The sequence below is a fragment of the Neovison vison genome, chromosome 3, assembly GCF_020171115.1.
Source record: "Neovison vison isolate M4711 chromosome 3, ASM_NN_V1, whole genome shotgun sequence".
Lineage (NCBI taxonomy): Eukaryota > Metazoa > Chordata > Mammalia > Carnivora > Mustelidae > Neogale > Neogale vison.
The window spans coordinates 197,559,443-197,583,165 of NC_058093.1; the positions used below are offsets into that span (position 1 = coordinate 197,559,443).

A 23,723-nucleotide genomic window follows, 5' to 3' on the forward strand; every position below is an offset into this window, starting at 1 on the left:
GGCCTCCCGTGGTGGCTTCGAGCTGTGACAGAGGCTTTCAGATGGGTGCACCGTCGGGAAGGGGGGGCTGTGTTTCCGTCAACCATGAACCCACAGCGCTCTGGGCTCTTTCACTGCTCTTTAACCCTCTAAGACCTAAAACACCCCAGACTGGGTGTTCAGGGCCCGGGTAGCCATGCGGCCTGCTTGCCTCCTGGAATCGGAGTTTGAGCTGTGCAGCGTGGCTGAGACTGTGGCTCGAAGGGACCGCGAATGGGTCGCCCAGTCCCAGGGTGGCCAGGACATGCTGGCCCCGATCAGGGGGGCTCTCTGCAGTCTCAGAACCAACCCAGGGGCCTGCTCTTTCCTGGGACACGGGCTTCGCTCTCTGCAAGCAGGGTGAGGACCAGAGACCCACACATGGACCAAGGAGCCATGGCCAGACACATCACAAGGCCCATTTTCCACTGAAGCAGGGTTGCCTGCATGAGTCAGCTCACGCGCACAACCTCTAATAGCAGAGGCTCGACTGGTCACACCCCAGCACTTCTTGCTGGGGACAGTGCAAAAAGGGGACAGTGCAAAAAGCTAGGCGACCTCTCCGGGATGCTCTTCCACGCGGGTCAGATCCCTGGAGCCCTAGCACCTACTCAGCGCCTCTGAGCAGTCTCAGACGTCGACTCCCCTCCCCAGCTTCTAGGTGGGACAAGGCAAATGCTCCTTTCGCAAATGTTATCGGAGCCCCTGGGGGCACAAGAGTATGGTGACAAAGATTGCACCCGGTCCCTGCTTGCCAGCGGCGTTCATATCAGGCTCAGAAAACACTCAGCAGCAGGCCAGGGACAAGCTTCTTGTCTCATTTCCAAGACAGCACCTCAAGATGGGGGAGGTCAGCTTCAGGCCCTCACGTCAGAGACGGGATCTTTTCAGGGACCACAGAGCCCTTACAGGCCCAGCCGAGCTCTGTCCCCAGGGAGGTCTCTGTCTCCCACCCTCCAGACTGGCTCTCACACCCCAGTGGGAGGTCAGCACCCGCCACCACCAAGCTCTTGCCAGTTCAAGGTGACATGAGAACACTGTTAATGAAGCAAACTGTTCAAAAAGCCACATATATTCTCTTTTCATTCTTAGATTAGGTCTTTCCTATTTTTTAGTGTCCTCTTCACGAGAGAGAACGCTTGCTTTTCTGTGTATGTGGTTAATCACAGAGGACACAAAATTTAACATCTTAACCATTTGTGGGAACATCACCACCATCCCTCACCAGAAATGTGTTATCCTCTGTACCCCTTAAAACATCTGTGGGTCATATAGCTCTTTAAAAATAATGTCCTGTGGCACCTGGGTGGCCCAGTCGTTAAGCATCTGCCTTCGGCTCAAATCATAATCCCAGGGTCCTAGGATCGAGCCCCGCATCGGGCTCCCTGCTCAGCAGGAAGCCTGCTTCTCCCCTTCCCACTCCCCCTGCTTGTGTTCCCTCTCTCGCTGTGTCTCTCGCTGTCAAATAAATAAATAAAATCTTTAAAAAAAAATAATAATGTCCTTACTTTAGCAAAATTATTTTGTTAATTTTACAGGTCCTGGTGTCATTTTTTTTTTTAAGATTTTATTTATTTATTTGACAGACAGAGATCACAAGTAAGGCAGAGAAGCAGGCAGACAGTGAGAGGGGGAAGCAGGCTCCCTGCTGAGCAGAGAGCCCAATGTGGGGCTCCATCCCAGGACCCTGGGATCATGACCTGAGCCGAAGGCAGAGGCTTTAACCCACTGAGCCACCTAGGCGCCGCCCCCCCCCCCCAGTGTCATTTTTAAAGCATCTGGTGCTTCTCAGATCCTTGGTAATGAACAAGCTGACAGAGGAGGGGGCGACCCCCCACCCTGGGAAGGCACCACCTGCCCGAAGGAATCAAGGGCCCCCTTCCCTGCCGTGTACAAGTGGGCACCTAATGGGAACCGGCGTTCTTACTGGCTGTGCCAGGAACTCTGCTGGAGCCGCCCTTTGCGGTGGAAAAGGCTCTCACACGGTTTTCTCCAGATTTTCATTTTACTTAAAAGCTCTTCCTTGCCTGGGGTTTTGAGGTTAAAAACCACCGCCTCGCACTTACACACTGTAAGTGGGAGTGTAAATCGGTACCACCCTTATGGAGAGCACTCTAGCAGCAGCTACGGGAAACAAGGAAAACACCCCTAGCAGCTTGACTTCTGGGAATGCGATGCGCGGACAGGAGAGGGTGTTCGCGTGAATACCTCCATACCAGCTCGGAGACTCGCTGCGGCCGCCTCTGCCATTACAATACAAAACTCCGTGAAACCGATTTAACTAACCACGATTCCTCCACAAAGCCCATCGTTAAAAAGGCCTGGGCAAGCTAAGTGAGCCAACAGAGGACCACTGCCACGATTTACCAATTGTTAAGTCCAAACAGCAGGAGCCCAGCGGTAGGCAGCCATCTGTGTGTGGTTTTTTCCGAAGTAACATATATTTGTCTATGCAGAGAATCTTCCCAAAAGAGTACACACATGCACAAGACGTAGCGAGGGGAGTCACCCCTGGGGAGCAGAATAGGGAAACGGCGGACCAGACTACAAACACGTCAGCTTGGTACCAAGTGTAAGGTCTTTGTGAATCCAAACAATGGTTTTCATATCAAGTATGGCCTTTATCCTCTATTTTGTTTGAGTTTTATTTTTAACTAACCATCACGCCCAACGTGGGGCTCAAACTCACAACCCTGAGTTGACTGACTGAGCTGGCCAGCGGTTCCGTCCTCTCTTTTACTATTTCATCATAACCGATGAGTGGGATTTTTTTTTTAAAGATTTTATTTATTTATTTGACAGACAGAGATCACAAGTAGGCAGAGAGGCAGGCAGAGAGAAAGGAAGAAGCAGGCTCCCTGCAGAGCAGAGAGCCCGATGCAGGGCTCAATCCCAGGACCCCGGGATCGTGACCTAAGCCGAAGGCAGAGGCTTTGACCCACAGAACCAACCAGGCACCCCATAACCAATGAGTTTTAAGTTCTCATAAATCAAAAACTTACCTAGGGGCGCCTGGGTGGCTCAGTGGTTAAGCCTCTGCCTGCAGCTCGATCCCCGCATCGGGCTCTCTGCTCAGCGGGGAGCCTGCTTCTCCCTCTCTTTCTTCCTGCCTCTCTGCCTACTTGTGATCTCTCTCTGGGTCAAATAAATAAATAAAATCATTAAAAAATTTTAAAAAAACTTACCTAATTTATTTTTAAAATGCACTAATGCCTGGCATAATGTCACATACAATTTTTTGTATGCGTTTTGTAATTTTTTTAATAAATGAAAAAATAAGTAGATGACTAAGTGAAAGAATAGTGAAGAAAAGCATTTGAAAAATTATAAATGTTCTTTGAAGACTAGAAAGCTGTGAGTCTTGAGTTGTTAGGAAAGGAAGAGAGTGGAAACACCATGGTTGATAACTGATTATCTTGGTAGAAAAAGCAGACTCATTAGAGGAAGATACACACCACGGACAGCACGGCTAAGTTGCTGTTAGAAGTTTACTGGACAAGAGGGCATCTGATGGGCACCTGGCTGGCTCAGGAGCGTCTGCCTTCAGCTCAGATCATGATTCTGGGGTCCTGGATCAAGTCCTACAGCGGGCTCCCTGCCCAGCAGAGATCCTGCTTCTCCCTCTGCCTCCGTTTCTCTCTCTCTCCCTGTCTCTCATGAATAAATAAATAAAATCTTTAAAAAAGAGGGGGGGCATCTGGCTGGCCCATTTGAAAGAGTTTGAGACTCTTGATCGCAGGGTTGTGAGTTCAAGCCCCACACTGTGTATAGAGATCACTTAAACTAATTTGTTTTTAAAGGGAAGTTTATTAAATGAGAGGTTTTTTTTTTAATTTAAAATTTAGTAACTATATATTTTTTTAAAAGCCAACATTTATCATTTCTTTTGATATAGCAGAATGCAAAGAAAATAACGGGTGGTCCAAACGGTTTTAAAATATTTTTAAGACCATATTCCAGTCTACCTTTTAATTGCATGAACCACATACTCCTAAAGAATCAGAAAGTAGATCAAAAAGCCATCAGTTTCCAGGGAGGCAATAACACTTTTTAAAAGCTCCCCAGGGACTGGTGCAAACCCAGCTTGGGAACTCTTGCCCTATTAACCTCCACGACCCCGTCTGCCAGCAGGCAGCAACCTTGACCCTTTAGAAGCTGGCTGACCAGCAGCGCAAGGCCACCGGGCTGCCAGGACAAAGCTGTCACAGAACCCAAGAACTTCAGTCCTTAGAAAGTTACACTGGCTCCACAGGGGCTCATACAACCACCATGGCTAAACTAAGGCAAAAAATTAACAGCAGCAAAACCACACCAAGGAGAGAAAAGGAAAAGAGAGCGGCAAAAGGGAAGGCTATCTAACAAGGAATTAGTGGGAGCTGGTGGAAGCCACGGCCCAGCCCACCCATCTGAGCAGTCCTGCTCCCGTGGCCAAGCTCCATCTGCATCCTTGTGGGGCCAACCTGAGAGCGAGTCAGCCATCCCTCAGAGACTGAATTATACCTAATGTCCCCCATTCAGCAAAGGGAGGCAAGAAGGGGCTTCGAGAAGGAGCAGGAGCATTACCGGGCCATAGGAAGACCACCTCGGCCCCAAAGCTCATGAGGTGACCTCATCCGAATGACCACATGTGGCCTCATCTGTGCTCTGGCTTCTCACAGGGCTTCCGACACCCAGACTCTGCTCACCAGCCACCCTGGGGATGGTCAGGCGGGGATGTGAGACAAGGGCACCAGGTGACCCTAAGCACCCATCTTTGAGAACATATTGAGGTCCTCTTTCTACACGTTGCGTCCCCAGCCCAGGATCAGTGCTGAGCCTAAGACAATGGCCTCTAGCCTTTGTAACAAGAGCCAAATGACATGCAAAGGGGCTCAAGACATTCTCAGAGATTCCCCAGAAGTGTGCGAGGATGGCGCTGGGGTCCCTCTGTCACCAACAAGGAAATTCAGCTCCAGGGAGCTCAGCCTAAACCCCCCAGACACAAAGTGGGAACACCAGACTTGGGACCCCGGGGTCCCGACTCCAGGCCATACCCTCCATCACCCCAACACTGGATGGGAAGCTCAGCCGCATGGAACAGCCTCGACCTGACCCCAGCAGGGATCTGGAAGGCTCTGCACTGCATCACTGTCCCTACCATCCCCCTGGGATTCTGGGCTCCAAGGAGGCAAAGCAGAGGCAGGAGCTGCCTGAGACGGCCTGGCCATTACTCTTCTTTCTAACAAGGGTATGGACACCCAAGCCAGGGCCTAAAGTGCTTCTTCCCATCAATCTTCCCATCTGTGACCTCTGGCACCTAGGAAAGTGATGGCAGATGCGTACCTACTCTGGGGCTTGGCCGCCACGCTGTCTCACTACTTCTAATTCCTTTCAGTGTGTCCACTACGAAAACTTAAGGTGAACACTGTATGCATTTCAAAACATTAATTCTCCAAGCTCCCTTCCAGGAGTTCCAGGAGCTCCATTTCCTTTTCCAAGCCCGTTGGCCTGGCTTCGGTCTACTGAGATGTTCAATACCGATGGCAGGGGGTGAGCGTGTCTCAGAGGGACGCCTCTCCCAGCGGTGGCTTCTAGACACTGTCATGACACAGTCTGCGATAGCGTCCTGTGCCCCTCGAACACACTTTGCAAGATCCTGCCACAGTGTTTCGTTATTAAGGAGTATGTTGCTATGAATTGGAGATGTCCTTTGTCACACTGCGATCTCGTGTCTATCCCTCAGTCTCTAGGTTATTATGAGGAACGGATGTTGAACTTTATCAAATGCTTTTCTGGACTCTATTGAAAGCAACAAAGTAGGGCTTTCCCTCTTTCTGCTCTTAGCACATCTCCTAGAAAATAATCTTCGGCTTATGTTTCTGAGACTGGTCCATAACCCAGTATAATATGCACACACACACGCACACACACACGCACACGCACGCACACCATCTGAACAGCAAGCTAGTGTCTGTGATTTCATGTGTCACGCACAGGGCACAGTGAGGACTGCAGGAACCACATGTGAATTGGGTGAATCACAGAGGGCTTCCTACAGGAGGTGGCAGAGAAGACTCAGGAACATCTGCAAATGGGTCCTGCCTCTTGGGGAGCCCAAAGGCGTGTCTTCCTAGCCCGGAATTTCCTCCGCAGTAGAACAGAAATGATCATAGAGCAAAAGAGCCCTTCAGAGCCACCCAGCTCAGCCTCCTTCAACTACAGGTAGAAACATGTTCAAAGAGGAGAGCGGATTTGCCCAAGGCCACAGGCCACCCCTACAGCCTTTCTTGGCTTCAAGGGGAGGGGAGAGAAACAAAGAGAGCTTTGAGATCTTGGGCAGAAAGAAGCAGAGAACCCCCGGTGTGTATGACTTTCTCTATAATAAACATTCTTCTTGTTTCTACCTAGGAGGGGGCCTGAGTCAGGAGGCAGCCAGGGTGCCTAACTCAGGGTGTAGAGGTGAGTGGTCGGAGGGTATGCTGGGGAGAACGGGGTGATCCTGGAGCCACCCTCTCACACACCCAGGTCAACAGGGATGTCCCTACCTTCTGTACCAACACACCTGAACAGACACACCTGAATGGCTTTCCCTGGTCATTCACCCATTCCTTCAACTGGTATGGAGACTACCCTGGGCCGAAGGTGTGCCCCCCAAAATTCATGTTCTTCTTGGAACCTCAAAATGTGACCTTATTTGGAAATCAGATACCTTTACAGATACCTTAGTTAACATGAGGTCACACTGGACAAGGGGGGCCCTGACCCAATATGCCTGGTGTCCTCACAAGAAGACAGCCAGAGATACACACAGAGAGGGAGGACAGCCATATGGAGACAGAGGTGGAGACGGGAGTCGTGTGTCTGCGAGTCAAGCCACACCGAGGATGGCTGGCCACCACCAGCAGCTAGGAGCGAGGCCTGGACCAGATTCTCCTCCAGGGCCTCCAGAAGGAGCCAATGCTGCCTACGCCCTACACGTGGCATTCTGACCTCTAGAAGTTTCCGTGTTTCGAGCCCCACGGTGTGCCTTACGTAGCCCCAAGAATCAACTGCAACGACAGAGAAGCAGCCTGGGCTTTGCCTACAGCAGGAGGCTCCAAGAGGCACAGGGGGAGCTTGGTGTGGCCTGGACCGCCTCCAACCACATCGCCCCCTCTGTCCAGTGCACAGGCCTCACCCTCCCAGCCAGCCGCACCTCTGCTGCGCCGCCCAAACTCTGGGAAGCCTGCGGTGAGCCAACAGAAGCTGGGTGAGACCAGGTGACCCACTTGGTGCTCCTGGCAGGTCCGTGGCAGGGCCACACACCCACGCTGTCTGCACGGGGCCTCAACCACGTGCGGGGTCCCCATTCCTCCGCACACCCCCGCCTCACTTCCCCGGGGGCTGCAGCTGCACCTGCCCTCAGCAGAGCCGGCTCCCACTCGCTCTGCAGCTGTGGACGCCAGGGACCCTGGGCAGATGGCATCTGCTCTCTGAAAAGGTATTTATCTTTCCACTCGCTGAGAGCAAGCAGAGCCATAAAAGGACATGCCCGACGTCAGGTGCACAAGTGTTCCATAGAGACGGATGTCATGCACACACAGGGACCAGGCTTGGCCGTTAACTGCCAGGAACACCCTCCCCAGAGAGCAGGGGGACCAGTGCACAGGCTTGCTGCTGAGCTGGGAGGCCTCGGCTGGGGGGAAGCTCTGTGCTCCCTGAAAGTAAAAGCAAGGTGGGACCCAGCCCAAGTCTCCCCTGAGATGCCAAGACAAGCCTGATTAGGGCTGTTCTTGTTTTTTTTTTCCCCCCGCCATTTTAATCATTTTTAAGTGCGCCACTCAGGACATTCAGTGGTATGCAACCACCACCACGATTTCCAGAACATTTTCATCGCCACAAACAGAAGCTCTGTACCACTGAACACTAGCTCCTCCTCCAGACCCCGGTCACCACCGTTCTACTTCCGGTCTCTGTAAACGCACCCACTCTGGGCTCCGCGTACAAGTAGAATCACACAATACTGTTCTTTTGTGGGGTTCATTTTACCCACCTTTATACTTCTGAGCTTCACCCACATTGTACTGTGTGGTACACCCTCCTTTTTTTTTTTTAAAAGATCTCTTTAGGAGGGCCTGGGTGTCTCAGTCGGTTAAGCGTCTACCTTCAGCTCAGGTCATGATCCCAGGGTTCTGGGATTGAGCCCCAGATCAGGGTCCCTGCTCAGTGGAAAGCCTGCCTCTCCCTCTCCCACTCCCCCTGCTTGTGTTCCCTCTCTTGCTGTGCCTCTCTCTGTCAAATAAATAAAATCTTTTTTAAAAAGATTGATTTGCTTGAAAGAGCAAAAAAGCAGAGGGAGAGAGAATCTCACACAGACTCTGGGCTGAGCGCGGAGGCCGACGCAGGGCCGATCCCACGACCCTGAGATCACGGCTTGAGCCGAAATCAGGAGGTGGTTGCTCAACTGAGCCCCCCGGGCGCCCTCCCCTCCTTTTTTATGGCCAAGTGATATTCCACTGGCTGGAGATCCACGTTTGTCCCCACATCGGCTGATGGACAGCTGGGGTGTTCCCACCTTCTGGCTGTGCACAGTGAGGCCAGGAACATGGCGTACAAACACCTGCTCAGGTCCCCGCCTCAGTGCTGGAACCACTGGGTCCCGGGGCAACTGTCTCACCGTTTCAGGAGCCCCCAGACTGTTGGCCGCAGCAGCTGCCCGCGTCACTCACCGACCAGTGCGCACAAGGCTTCACACCTCCCCGTACCCTCATCGACGCTCATAATTTCCGATTTTGGGATAATAGCCAAGCCCGAGATCTGAAAAGGAGGATTCTGAAAAGCGGGGCCCGTGCCCACTTGACCTCCGCGATCCCATGTGGAGCTGCGGAGAGGGTGCCGCTCGCAGAGCCGAGGGAGACTAGTCTCAGCCCCTGTGCCACCCGCTGCGTGACTCTGGACAAAGGCTTCAGCCCCTCGGCAGCTCGCTTACTACCACCACAGCGACGGAGCTAAGGCAACAAGTGCCCCTTTCCACTGGAGGCAAGGCGGCATATTCGCCCCGGAACAGAAGAGAGTATTTTCATCAACTCTGCGGACGGCACGTCAGTCGTGGGTGAGGGGTAGGTTTCAACCTCCCTCCATACAGCTTTTATGGTAATGTACGGAAAGGACCAAATGCTTTTTCCCTCCAACCTCCTCTTTCTCCACTTTTGAATGGAGAAGCCAAAGGACAGGGAAAAGGAACAAGATGAAGGAGCAGGAAAAACGCTGGATGATCTATGGAGGGTGACCTTGGCGTCACACTGACTGGACACGCTCACACACGCACACGCACACACACACTCACACACTCATGGCATTCAAACCTCACTGTAGCCACAAAGTTTGCCCCCAGTGGATTACGTCACCAGATTCCCAACCTGTCAGGTGAGGAAGCAGAAAGCCCAGGGAGAGGGAGCAACCTGCCCAAGGTCACACAGCACAGGGCACGTGGAGCCTCGGGTCTCCTGTTGCCATCCACCGGAACACGGGTGGCTGTGGACACTGGCCTCCATGCCAGGTGGGCCCCAGAGCGCATTCTTATCCTTCCTCACCGTGAGCAGCAGTAGCAGCGTCTGCCTGTCTGTCTGTCTGTCTCTTTCACTCACACACACACACACACACACACACACAAGCGCGCGCGCACACACACATACACACACACACTGAGGTCTTGAAGAAGCTGAGGCTGCCCAGGGAACAAAGTTCCAGGAAGGATAAAGGACCCTCTCCCCTCGCTGGCAGGAGAAGCATGAAGCCTCGTGGGTCCCCAGCTTGGGCTTGGTATCTCCATAGTGACAGAGGCTGTGGGGCTAAAAATAAAACCTCCACCTCCTGAAACCCCCATCTGTTTGGCTCCAGCTGCGTGGGGGCCTGCCAAAGCTCGGTGCCCCTCGGTGACCAACACCTAAGCAGCAAGGAAAGGCAGTAAAGACAGGGGACAGCAGAGCCGGGTCCCTGGTGACACAGATCACCTTCTGTGATGCCCCTGGAAGAGCTGGCCAAGCCTGTCACCCACAGGGTCCCAGGCACATGGGCTCCGTGCGCTGAGAGCCAGCCAGCCGGCCAGCAAGGAGTGCCCCGCCCCCGGGCACAAGCGTTCCGGCACAAACAAGGACTCTTGCCACCGCAGCCTTGGGAGGTTCCACTTAAGGCTGGGAAGTAAGAAGTGTTTTTCTCCAAGTGTACCCTGGGACAAGCTCGTCCACTTAAAAAAAAAAGAAGAAAAGAAAGTTTACATAATGCTTAGACTCCCGGGTGGACTCTCAAAATCCTACTTAACTCCCAAGTATGTCCGTGGTGGGGTAAACCATCTCAAGGGGCAGTTGAGCCCGGAGTCTCAGGGCCAGAACGCCCGGCTTTGAGTCTCTGAGCTGCGTGTCCGTGGGGCAGTCCTGTTCCCCTCTGGGCCCGTGCTCTCCTCTGTACAGCGGGGCTAACGGCCTAGGGCTGTCAGAAGAGGTGCCTGGAGATCTCAGTCACCCGGGCACCTGGGAGGCGGTAATTCTGTGGATGGCCTAGCCAGTGAACTCCCACCATGAGCCTTTGGCCAGCAGTGTACACATGGAACGCACCCCCTCCACTCTCCAACCACGTGAACTTCCACAAATCAACCCCCGCCTCAGTTTACATTCTAAGTCATCTGCAACACGGGTCACAACTTAGGATTCCTAGTACGATTTTAACTATTTTGGTTAATTTTTAAAAGCCTTAGAATTCTCAAACAAAGCATGCTGAATGCAAACCCTCATTAGCCACCCAGCCCTAGGTTAATAATTAAGCATGCCTAATTGGCGGATATGGAAATGTACGGCACAGCTTCTGAGGCACCTCTGCTCACCAAGCTGGCCCTGGGATGGTAATGGATTTCCGAAATCAGCTCATAAAGCTAATTCACATCGAAAGTTAATTAGCCTAATGAAGGCAAGTGTGACTTAGTGAATTCCAGGCTGGCTTTCTGCTCTGACTCAGCCACCCCAAGAGGCTGCCGATGTCATCCCTCTGGCTTTGATTTCCTGGAGCACTGAAGGAGGGACCCAGGGGACAGTGCTTCAGGAGGCCGTGTGTCTCCTACTACCATCAGCAGGCATCAACAAGTGGTCTGAAAGCCACCAAGAGGCAGGACACACAGCTACCAACTTCTCCTGGGGCTGGCATTAGAACCTCATGAGGGAGAGAAACTTCTAGCAAGTGGGTGTCACAGGGGAGCCCAGGTGGGGAGAAGGCCAGGTACCACCAGGCCTCACATCCCTGGGCGGAAGACGGCGACTCAGTGTGCCAGCACCCCCCCCCCCAACACACATACACGTCCAGTCGCTGCAGCCCCACAGCCTCCTTGCACGGGAGCGTCTCCACCCCACTGGATGGAGACGGCAACCCATGCGCAGAAAGGGGCAACCATCAAAGGCCACACCCCTCAGAAAGGGTACAACTCCTGCCTCCGGACCCCCAGGCCCTCTGAGCCTGGCTGTTTCACTGTCCCATCCACAGTCAGCAACTCACTGGCCCAGAAAAAGCCCAAGCGTCCATCGACAGATGAGTGGATAAGCAAAATACAACCCGACCATACAGCTGAGTATGATTCAGCCAAAAAGGAAAAAAAAAAAAAAAATGCAGGGGCTGCTGGGTGGCTCAGTCGGTTAAGCGTCTGCCCTCAGCTCAGGTTATGATCCTGGGGTCCTGGGATGTAGCCCCACATCAGGCTGCCGGCTTGGTGGGGAGCCTGCTTCTCCCTCTCCTTCTGCTCCTCCCTCTGCTCATGTTCTCTGTCTCTCTCTGTCTCACAAATGAATCAATTAAAAAAACACAATGCAGTTCAGTCACAAACTACGACCTACAACAGGGCTGGACCTCTAGGGCATCATGTTCAGTGAAGTCAGTCGGTCACAGAAGGACAAACACTGGGATTCCACGGACATGAGGCGCCCAGAAGAGCCCTGCTCACAGAGACGGGAAGTGGCAGGGTGGCCACCAGGGGCTGGGGGCAGCGGAGAGGGCGTCCATGTTTCATGGGGACAGAGGCTCACTTGGCAGGAGCTGAGCACATTCTGGAGACGGACAGGGGCAGGGTCACCCGACGGTGTGAGTGCTTCCCGTCCCCAAACTGGATACTCAAAACTGGCTCGGGTGGTGAATTTGATGGTGTGTGTGCCACCGCCCACACAAAAAGGAATGAGGCCCGGACCCCTGCTTCAATGCGGATGAACCTCGAAAGTGTCCTGTTTCTGTGAAAGAAGCTGGACGTATAAGGTCGCACATTGTGCGACTCCCTCTCTGTGGGACGCCCAGAATAGGAAAATCCATAGAGACGGAAAGTAGATGAGAGGCAGACAGGTGCTGGGGGAGGGGTGGGGAGTGGCTACTGACGGGTGTTTCCTTCTGGGGTGATGAGAATGTTCTGGAAGTGGACGGAGGTGGTGCTCACATGTCATTGTGAAGGGATTATCCAATACCGAACTGTCCACTTCAAAAACGGTTCATTTTATGTTCTGTGAATTTCACTTCAATTTGCAGAAAGGAAAGGAAAGCAGCCCTTCCCGCCTGCTCCCTGGCTCCCGGGGGCTGCACAGGCTGGAACCCCCCTTTTCCCTCTGCGTCCAGGCCTGAGCATAGCCAGAGGCTAGGAATCCTGCTGGGTTCTCCCGAGCCCCAGTCGGGACAGTCAGGCAAGCGGCCATCTGCCCCACGTCTCCTTGCATTCAGAGATTTCGCGAACCCCTTTCTCCAAGTTCACAACAGGGAAAGGCACTCTAAGGAAGCCAAAGAGGGATAACTTGGTCCCTGTCCTTGAGAGCCCCACTAGTGGCTGTGTCACCTGGCCTGGGAGCCGACTGGCCTGACAGTCATCCAGGGGGTGATGTATGCAGCGTGAGGAGCTCCAGGGATGATCTCTGTCTGGACCAAGGACCCAAGCCCGTCTCTCTGGACATACGCCTCTAGACCTCTGGGTAAAGCAACCCTGTAACGCTTGCTGAAGGGACCCTGACCCAAGCCAGAGGCCCACCTACACCACCTGCTCCTCTCAGCCCAGGGCCACAGGCCCTCAGCTCACCTGCCCGCAGGAGCCCTGAGACACCAAGGATGTCAGGCCAGAGGAAGGGACAGACGCAGACCAAGCAGACCCAGCCCCAGATGAGAACCCAGAGTGGGTGGTGAACGAGGCCTCCCCATTCTGGACCAGCTCACTCTGGAGGCTCAGGCTGAATGCTGCCTTCCCCCTTCCCTCCCCACAGGGACAGACCGGCCATCAGTCGCCACTGGGAGGGAAGCTGTACCCAGTTCAGGGGGGAATAAAAGGCCCCAGACCCAGCCAGCGGCCCTAGGCCCCACTTCATGTCTCCGATCGTGAGCCTCCCAGGTGCACAGCTGGCAGAATGGACAACAGGGCCGGAGACTGGACAACGGGGCCGGAAATTGGCCGCAGCATCGCATCCAGAGATAGCCACAACCTCAGAGCACACAACCCTGTCTCGGGGAATCTGCTCTAAGTTTGGGAGCCCTCTGGCCTCTTGGAAAGGTAAAAGCTGCAGAACCAACAGAAAAGGAATTCTGTTTTCCCCTCTGGAGGAAAAAAAAAAGAAAAGCAGCAAGAAAAACGCATACAAACCCAAACTGAGAAGGATCATACAAGCACTGTTGAACCTGAACCGGATCAGGAAATGCCAATGGGACAGAACACCACCGCACGGGTGTGTGATGACGGGACTGAACACGAGTGTGAGGGGTCAGGACCACGCAGGGTCAAGAGGGTGCTTCCTCTGTGGCTGACCCGAATCACGACCTCTCTGAGCTACAGTGACCCCATGTGTGAAACACGGAGGGAGAAAGCACTGGGTGCCAAACCATGACCCTTCTGAGCCTCGGTTTCCTCACCTGTAAAATGGGCACAGCAGCACTTACAAGAGATCAAACAAAGCACATCGGGCGGAAACACTCTGCGTATCAGAGAGTGTTGTAAAAAGGTGGATATATGAGAGATGGCCCTTCACCTCTGACCTCTCCCAACGTGGTCATCTGGCCCCGAGTCATCACTAGCCACTGTGCTGGGCACTGGGGATTTGAAGGCACACAAGCCACCATCCCTCCACGTGAGGAGCCGCTGGGCCAGACCAGGGATTCCCCCTATGGTTTCCAGAGGGAAGAGCCGCCTTCTCCTGGAGCAGGAATCTCAGTATCTAGAAAAGCCTGTAATGAAAGGCCAACCTAGCTGGGTATGAGACACGTGCCATTACTAGCCCACACCCTCTGAACCCCAGTCCTGCAGCAACCAGATCACCAGGACAAACGTGAGGGAACTGGATGGCCCAGAATTTATGAGCCAGACTCCATTCACCACCGTGTCCTTGAGTCTCCACTGTGCTCCACGCCCAGCCCCAGGATCTTAAGGTTTCAGGGAAATGGAAAGTCATTCCTCCCGGTGGAAAGGTCAAAGCCTTGGACTTGGTTTTTTCCAGGGCTCTTTCCGGCTTGCCCGGCTCGATCCATAATATTCTGAATTCCTAGCTTCCCCCCTGCTGGAGAGTCAGGCAGAACATTCTTCGGGAAAGAGACCTTCAGCCAGGGGAAATCACAGAGGTAAGAGAGAAAAATGGGGCTGTAAACCGCGGTGCCCAAGCAGAGCAGGACGGCCGGAGCGGGTCAGCAGTGGTTCCCGCGGACTCACGATGCCACAGTGAGTCACCAAAGGCTAGAAAGTGAGATAAAGCTAGCGTTCTCTCTCACAGCGCAGGACGGGAGCTCATGCTGCATACTAATGCAGGGAGGGATCTGTTCAACGCTACTCCCGCAGCAAAGACACAGGAGGCACGGCGTCCAGCTACAAATTAATGAGCTCCTCTCCGCACTGGGTTCATACACACCAGGCTCTGGACCAATTAAAGGGGCCACTTCAGAACTTTGCTTCACTGTGTTGGAAAATGTCACCCGCGCATAGGAAAAAATGAGGTCTTGGGCGAGGCACGTCCGGTGGATGGCTAAACGAGCGTGTGTGCTTTCAGAACTCCTGAGGCTTCTGTTATTAATGGTGTTTTAGCGGTGGGTTCTTGAACACATCGAACAAATTTCCTTTAGTTACAGGCTGCCACTGGGGAAGGCTGCAGCCCTCCCACCTCCCAGATGGTTCAACCACAATAAACGTTTGGCCTGTCAGATGCACAACACTGGCGGACTGATGGAAATATGCTGTGGCCAGCGAACCCAAAATACACGCGAAATGACTGTTTCCCTACACGGGAGCCGCCGAATTGCCTCCATGTCTGGCCGTCCCTGATGAATGCTCCCCCCCTCACCCCCTCCCTCGTTGAGCCGCACTTATGTGTGGTTTCCAAAGGCCTTAAATGCTTTTTTCCATTGTGATTACCCAAGAGGGAAAAACTGTCATTGCAGAACATGTTTGGGTTGTTTTTTTTTTCCTTCCCCTCTCATGAAAACACAAGTGAAAAGTCAGCTCTTACAAATTGCCAAGAAAAGCAAAGCAATTAATGAGCCCTCCAGTAGGACAGAGGAGGGGAGGGGACTCTCTAGGGCTAACCTGCCCTTAGCCGAGCTCTCAGACCTGCCAGGAAGCCCCACCTCTTGGCTGTGCCCGGGGGCAGCTGTTCTCCACCGAAAAGGGAAATGGTCTCCTTACTCTGCGCCAACACACTCCCACCCCCATGCCCCCTTTGAGAGACGGTGTTTCAAAGGGCTGCAGAGACAGCAGGGGCCGGCGGGGAGGACAGGTGGGAGTACCCTCCACCATCAGAGTGCTGCCCTCCACCCCTCCACTAGCCTGACACAGCACCCCGCTGCCCCGTGAGCCCCCCAGCAGGGGCTGGATCCTTTGGCGGCACGAGGCCAGGTAAGGCCAGCAGGCTGCAGAGCCTGACTCAGTCCTGGCAGGCCAGCAGTGGGGGAAAGAGCTGGCACTGGGCTCCACAGCCCTGCCGATGAGTCAGCCAGACCCTACGGAGGCCGAGGTGGAAGGACCCCAAGCTGCCAAAAGAGAAAATTCTGTCCATCACCAGGAACCACCTCTGCAAGGGGAAACAGAGCCTCGGAGAGAAGAACGAGCGGGCATCTGAATTACCTACGTTCCAGCTCTTCACAGGGCACCGGGGCAAAATGCTTTTGGAAAGGTTGCCAGGAGTAAGAAGGCCAGGATGTGAGGCCACAGGAAGCCCCACCCTGGCCTGAAACCCCTCCCTAAGTGGGTCGTTCATTTGGGTGAAGGACTGCCCTCAGCTCCTCTCAGCAAAGAGCAGTCATAGGGACCCACGTGGGCTCGCTGACCCTCCCTGTGTGTGTGTGTATGTGTGTGTGTGTGTGTGTGCACGCGCGTGTGTGGCCAGCAGGGCTGTGGAAAGGTGAGGTGGGTGCCCTTCTGGAAGAGGGCACAGGGGAGCCAAAGGAGGGTACCGATGCCAAGGGCTCTTCCTTTCTCTGGTACCTGAGACAGCAAAGCCCGGATTCCACAGCCCCAGGTTCCAGTCCCCTGTCTGTACTGCGCACCACTGAGGGGCCCTGTACTAGATGCTGGGGACACCATGGGGACAGACACGATGACAGAGATAGCCCATGAGGTCCCTTCATGGGGAGAGACATGAGGGGACAAGAATCGGACTGCAAGTACGGCCACAGATGAGGAAGAGCCAAGCCGGAGGGCCGAAGCGGGGGTGGGTGCAAACCTTGGCCTGTGCAAGAAGGAGCGGGTTAGGATACCTCTCTGCCCCCCGACTCTGCCCTCTGTAAAATCTGGGCAACAGTCGGGCCTTATCTCTGAGGAATGCCGTGGCGCTCACATTCAAACAGGCCTTCGTGGACATGCTTTGCCCATACAAGTTGGTCCTCATTATCCGCAGATTTCGTATTTACGAACTCCTTACTCGCTACAAGTAATCTTCATGGGGCTTACGCAGTCATTTGCCAACACGTGCAGGGTGGCGATAAATTTTGAGTCTCCCAGGGTGTGTGATTGAGGCTGAACGAGGAGACGCTCTGCCTTCTGCTCTCAGCTCTCGGACCAAAAACAAGCATCCTTTTCGGGATCCGTGCAATGCTGCATTTTTCACGCGTTTGTCCTCTTGTGTCGGCCGCCTCACCCTCGGAAGGGGCCCCCGGCCCGGTGCTCTGTTTCTGAGCCGTGCCGCGCCTCCCGGAGGAAATACCTGAGCGAGATAAGCCTCGTTCAGGTGTGAGTGTCAGCCGGCGGCGGCTGTGTTCAGTGTTAATGGATAACAGCATCTGTGAAATACGGCATCTTCAAACGGAAACATAAAACGGGGTTAGGTATTGATCGGGGAACAAACGTGTGAGCAGAGGCACGCGGGAACCTGAGCCGGTCCGTCCCCTGGGCTGGTGGTTTTGTGCTCCCTGATGGGGTGTGTTGGTGGCACTGCAGAGACAGAAGGGCTGGGACCAGGGAGCCTGGGCTGTGTGCGCACGTGCCAGACCATGTATCCTCCCTGGAGGTCTTTTACTAAGCAGGGCTCTCACTCCACGGCTGGAAGGGGACACATCCACACCCTGCTTGTCCCAAGGCTCTGAGACTCCCCCGAGCCCTGCTGCTGTTTTGGTGACTCTGCCTCTCCCCTGCACCCCGACTCCTGACCCCCTACCCACAACAGGAAAGCTTTGCAAAGGGTGAGGGACTTCAGCAGGAGAAGATGGGAAATTGCTTTTTCTATGCTCCTCTCCGAGGCTATGGCTTGGGTTTTTGACGCGTCTGTTGCCAGAACCCAGCCTGTTGGTTAATTTTCTCGCCGTCCTCTGGCAAGGGCAGTTGTTCACATGAGTAATGAAAGCAAATGCTAGTTTTCCTCTCCAACAGCGCCCTTTACGTCGTCGGCCATAAAGCTGGAGCCTGGGTCTGTCATGGGGTTTGCTGGGCAAGGGGGTGAGGGAGTCAGTACCCCTATACCCGTTTTAGGGGAGAAATGGGCCAACGCGCAAGGCTGCTGCCGTCCTCCTTGCTGGCGTCAAGAGCGAGCACTGAACTGGTAATTGGGGACCTGGGTTCCAGGCTGAAAGCGGGGTCCTGGGCAAGTCGCTTCTCTGCTACAGGCCTCAGTTTCTAGTCTTTACCACGGTGCAACCCTCCCAATTCCCATGTTCTTAAGCACTCTGCCAGGGCTGGAGACAATGGGAAAAGGCATCATCAGACCCCACACTTCACCCTTCAGATCAATCCTCTCCCTTCATACCAGAACTTTTCTGGTGGGGCCCTTTGTGATTAGACCCTATAAGCCCCACACACCTTTACAGGTGCTGTGGCCACTAAAACTCAACCCATTCTTCAAGGCCTGTTCAAATTCCACCTCTTCCAGGAAGTCAGCCCTGACTTCCCTACCCAGAAAGGGCGTCTCCTCCTCTGAATGCTGCCTGCCACTTAAATACTTTTTTTTAAGATTTTATTTTTGAGTAATCGCTACACCTGACGTGATCCTCAAACCTACAACCGTGAGATCGAGTCGCATTCTATACCAATGAAGCCCACCGGGTGCCCCTGTGCCTTCCGTTTAGGTGACACCTATCACACACAACCTGTGTTAACTGGGGGGTACCTCTCCCTAACCACACCGTGAGCTGGCCTAAGTTTTATGTACAATGTTACTTATTGCATTTAACTCACTTATCTATCCTGATGTCCAGAAGCCTTTTGTGATGACTTATAAAGAATACAAACAGAAGAGCACTCGGGTGGCTCAGTCAGTTAAGCGCCCAGCTCTTGGTTTCAGCTCAGGTCATGATCTCAGGGTCATGAGATGAAGCCCCGCATCTGGCTTGAGATTCTCTCCCTCTCCTTCTGCTCCTACGCCCCCATCATTTGTGCACGCTATCTCTCTAAAACAAAATAAATAAATATTTTTTAAAAAAAGAATAGAGAGGGATCTATACACACACACACACACACGCAAGCACGCACAAAGGAAATAGGAAAAAAAAACATGCTGACCAGAAGGCTCAGTGAATATACAAGTAATCTTCATGGGGCTTACGCAGTCATTTGCCAACACGTGCAGGGTGGCGATAAATTTTGAGTCTCCCAGGGTGTGTGATTGAGGCTGAACGAGGAGACGCTCTGCCTTCTGCTCTCAGCTCTCGGACCAAAAACAAGCATCCTTTTCGGGATGTTACTGAACAGAACACTGTACTGTGTATCAAGCATTCTGGAAGCCAAGAAGAAAAGGTAACCATAATCATGGGGCGCCTGGGAGGCTCAGTCATTAAGTGTCTGCCTTCTGCTCGGGTCATGATCTCAGGGTCCTGGGATCCAGCCCATCAGGCTCTCTGCTCAGTAGGAAGCCTGCGTCTCCCTCTCCCACTCCCCCTGCTTGTGTTCCCTCTCTCGCTGTGCCTCTCTCTGTCAAATAAATAAATAAAATCTTTAGGAAAAAAAAAGGTAACCGTAATCAATCAGAAAGTGCGAGCGGCAAGGGGCAACTCAGGCAAAATGGGGTACAAATCGAGAGCCTTTGGGCAAATCTGTGGATCTCCCTGTGTTTCAGTTTCTTTCTCTGAGAAAACAGGGGAAGAACATGTGCACGGAGTAGACACACAGTGCAGTTTTCTTTCCCTGTTCCTTCTCATGGTTGGAAGTACAGCGACCTAGTCTCCTGCAGGCAAGGCCAAGGATGCCTGGCCCTCAACCGGAAGAGAAATTTTTCATGCGACGCTCCGTTGGAAGCCTTGAACAGAGAGAGTGATGCCCTCTGCGACCGCTTCAGAGCAAACCAAACGTAGATTGGCCACAGCTCCCTTTAATAACATCCCCGGGTCCCCAGTAAAAGCCGAACCAACATCAAGGGAAGGAGCTATGGAGAAGCGACGCAAAGACCGCGCCCGGCGGCAGGGGATCCGGTGAAGCTGGCCTCCCGATGGCTGTCTGCAAAGGAGCGCATCTCCTGTTGGCACAGCTGAGCAGTGGCGAGCGAGCGCGTGACTGCAGACTCTGACCATGGCCCCTGCCCAGCACGGAGGCCCCAGGAGCCAGATCCTCAGAGTCCTTCCGTCTAGAGTACAAGGCCCACGACATCTTTTTCAAAAGCACCAAGGCAACGATCTTGAAGGACCAGAAGTTTCCTCTTCTAATCTTTATGTGTCAGTGCACATCCTCCATGACTGGTTCTTCTCAGAGACCAAGTTGGAAAGACGTAACCAGATGGCATGGCGAGGAGAACGTCTGCTTGGTTTTAATATTGGCCTCAGAGAGGGAGGAAAGTTGGATCCCCCGAGAGAGAAGGTACGAGAGTCGACTTGGGGTGAGGACCCTTGACGTCATCGGAGCTGACCCCTCGCCATTCACCCAACATTTCCTTGAGAGCCCACCATGAGCCAGGCCTTGGGGATACAGAGAAAAGCACTCAAGCACCGCTCCCCCAGACGTATCCTAAGTCGGAGGTTGGGGGCCGCCTATAAACAGGTGCCTGCCGTTCCACAGGGTGTGTCCCATTAGGGTAGCACAAGGGTAAAGGTGATCAACCTTCCCTAGGAAGGCCTGTGGGGACAAGCCTGGGTTCTGATAATAGAAAGTTGATAAGAGAGAGGAGAGGAGGCAGGGCCCAGATCCTGAGGGGCCTGTACCATGCAGAGGAATTTTCTCTCAGATTCATTAAGGACCAAACCCAGACCAGTAGAAACCAAGTGACTTCGTTAAGTGCACGCGGACACGGAAGGGCAGCCAGGCCTGGAGCCTCCACCTGGGTAGTCCAGGTCTCTACCCTGCTGCCTGCCACACACCGAGAGCTGTGGGAGGCCAGAGAGAAGGGCCATTCCACACTCAGCACCCAAAGAACAGCAAAGTATACACTGCCCTCGTCATTTAGCAAGTCACTCCCTACAAGAAAAACAATGCTACCTAACCCAAAGCGAGAGGGCTGGGGAATCTCTTCCCATCAGGACACACAGACTCCGAAGACAGGAAAGACAATTTAACTGCAAAAGTCCAGGAACCAGAGGAGCTGGGGCCCTAGAGGCAAGCTGGGGAGGGGGCTTTGACTCCATTTAGCCAGGGACTGTGCCCACAGTGCTGAGCCAGGGCGGGGACTGGGGACGAATCAAACTCCAGGCCTCTCCTGCAGGAGCTCAAAAGCCAGCAGAGGAGATAAAAAGCAGGCACAAAAAGTAACTGTAAAATAAGGCAGACAGCGATAAGAGCCACACGAGAGACATTAAAGTGCTGTGACACTTTGGAGCAGAGACAGTCACACTGGGGGCCTTGGTGCTAGCTCAGGTCCAGAGGAAGGACGGGGAGGGCCCTGTCCTACCAGCTTCAGTGACTCCCAGATGAGGACTGGGGTGAGAGCTGGTAGCGAACCCAGAAAGATGCTCAAATGAGGTGTCCTTTAGAGAATCCCGATTATGGAGAGGGGGACGCGGGCAAGCCTGAGACTTTGCAGAAGCACCCCAGCCCCTGCGTCAGATGTAGGGAGAGGAGTGTAGAATGAGGAATCTAGAATTTCTATATAGGGGCAGCAGGTCTACTGAAAGGGGACAAAGCTAGAGGACTTGCCTTGAAATGACATTTGCTTAGCAAGCACATTGTTTACTTAGAATGTTGATTTGGGGTTTCTTGGGGGGGATGGTATTTGCACATTATGGGGGAGGAGGAAGTGTCCCCCTTCGCCCCCAAACAGCCATCAGCCCTGCCCCTGATAAGAAAGGATGAGGGGCAGGGGGGAAGGGGCAGCTGCCTGCCCTAAGACAGCGGCGCCTCAGGTTACAACAGCAAAGGGAGACTCTCAGGATGGAGATGGGCCAGATTTTCCTCCAGCCCCAGGGGCACCTGGAGCCTTCCTCTAAGTTCTGGCCCCTCTCGGAGGGCCACACCCCAGGCTTAGGCCCCAGACAACCCACCCAGCCACGGCCAGAGCTAGAGGGATGTCCGGCTGCAGGCGGGAAACGGCAGAAGGCTGGACAGAGGGCTGAGCCCACCACTTCCTCCCGGCCCCTTCCCGGGCCCTTCCTCAGGAGCGCGGGCCAGACCGGACAGGCCCAGCACCGCACACACACCTGCCCCTTGACCGCGGTGACACTTGCCACTGGGGGAGGGGAGTTCTCCGCGCCCCGGCCGCCACCGACGGAAATTGGGAAATTAGCATTTGGGGCCCGACTCCGGAGGGCCGGTGGGTCTGGGGGGGGGGGAGGGCGGGGGCGCGGGCTCCGGGGCGACTTCCTGAGGTAGGGGTCCCGGCGCGCGCCACACCCTCCTCCCCGCGCGGGGCGGCCGGGCCCGGGTCTCCCACTTCCCCCACCCTCCCCCCGCCCTTCCTCCCTCCCTCCCGGGCGCGCGGGCCGGCGGAGCCGGGGCCTCCGGGGCCGCCGCCCGGCCGGGGTCGCCGCCCCGCGCCCGGCTCTCCGGGGTCCGCTGGCAGCCCCGGGGAGGGTCCCGGCCGCGCCGCCTTCCGGCCGGGACCGCGGACACACTCACCCCGCTCTGCGCGGCCGCGGCTCCGTCCTCTTCGGCCGCGCTGGGCCGCCGCCGCCGCCTCACGCCGCCGGGGAGGCGCGGGCCCCGCGGCCCCGACCCGGCCGGCTGCGCCCCGCGGCTCCGCGCGCCGCCGCCGCCGCCAGCTGGCCCCGGGCGAGCGGCCGGGCCCCCGCGGTCATGCTCCCCGGCCGTCGGCGCGGGCGGCGGGCGCGCACGTGCTGGCCCCGCGGGTGTGCGCGCTGCGCGCCGGGCCGCGGCGGTCGAGGCTGACGAGGAGGCGGCGGCCGGCGGGGCGCGGGGCCGGGCGCGCCCGCGGACGGGCTGGACAGCTCTACGCCGCGCCGCCGCCGTGCCCCGCGCGCCCCAGCGGCCGCTGCTGCCCGTGCGCGCCGGTCCCGCCTCGCATTCCCCCACTCGGCGGCGGGCCTGCGCCTCCGTCAGGCCGCGCGGGGAGCGGCGGCGAGTCCCGGCGAGGGGCCGCCCCCGCCCACCCCGAGGGCTGGGCTCCGCCGGAAGAACGCCGGCGAACTTCGGGCCGGCTCGCTGTCTCCCCTCCGCGGCCGGGGCTCGCGCTTCCACGCCCGGGGGACGGAGGGGCTTGGGCGGGGGGGGCTCGGCTCCTCGGACCCCGCGGTCCTTGAAACCGCGCTAGAGCCGCCAAGTGCCCTCGCGGAAGGGGACGAGTAGGCTTGCGGCGATCGTCACTTAAGTAGCTTTCTTAAAAACGAAGTTAGGGAGTAAGCCGACAGATCTAGGGGAACAAACCGCGTACGACTTCATGAGGCCCAAATCTAAATGCCAGAGACCAGGTGTGCGGCTGGCAGGGGGTTCTCTCCCCGGTACCGAATACGTTCGCTTTGGGCACGAAAGATGAAAATGCCCCTTGGTCATCAGAAGTAGCGGGAGCGGTGTTAACAGAAGGGATGTGTGAAGCTCTAGTCCCCGACCTCAAAAAGAACCTGGAAGAGGATCAGAAACAGATTCATCTTGATGTCCCCTCCCGACTGGACTCTCCAGTTAGGAACAAGACGGCCAAGAGGGTACAGGGTAAAATTGACAATGAATCGTTGAGTATGTAGTTAGATTGAGCGGGAACGGCCTTTTTGCCAAGGTCTGAAGTAATGGAACCAAATGGGCCACACCTAAAACCTAGCTTACCAGTCCTTCTGTGGGCGAAAGGAGCGCTTTCCCCTGGAAGGGTAAGCGCTATAATTAAAGCAGCCCCAGACTGTTCCGATAAAGCCCGGGCAAAACCACCAGAGGCTACTGGACCCTGCGGTGACTTAGAATTGGAGAGGAGGCC

General features: G+C 55.0%; 1 protein-coding gene across 8 annotated transcripts in view; it reads right to left on the bottom strand.

The window, feature by feature from the left end:
- PITPNM2 (phosphatidylinositol transfer protein membrane associated 2) overlaps positions 1 to 22,475 on the bottom strand; it is a 134,270-nt gene extending 111,795 nt beyond the window's left edge. For 7 of the 8 annotated variants that reach the window (XR_006383920.1, XM_044243450.1, XM_044243453.1 and 4 more), the window contains exon 1: positions 22,421 to 22,475. The gene's annotated coding sequence lies outside the window, so the exon portion shown is untranslated. Of the gene's footprint in view, positions 1 to 16,081; positions 16,130 to 22,420 lie in introns of those variants that run through there. The other variant, XM_044243448.1, reaches the window with a different exon arrangement.
- Positions 22,476 to 23,723: the final 1,248 nt, after the last annotated feature.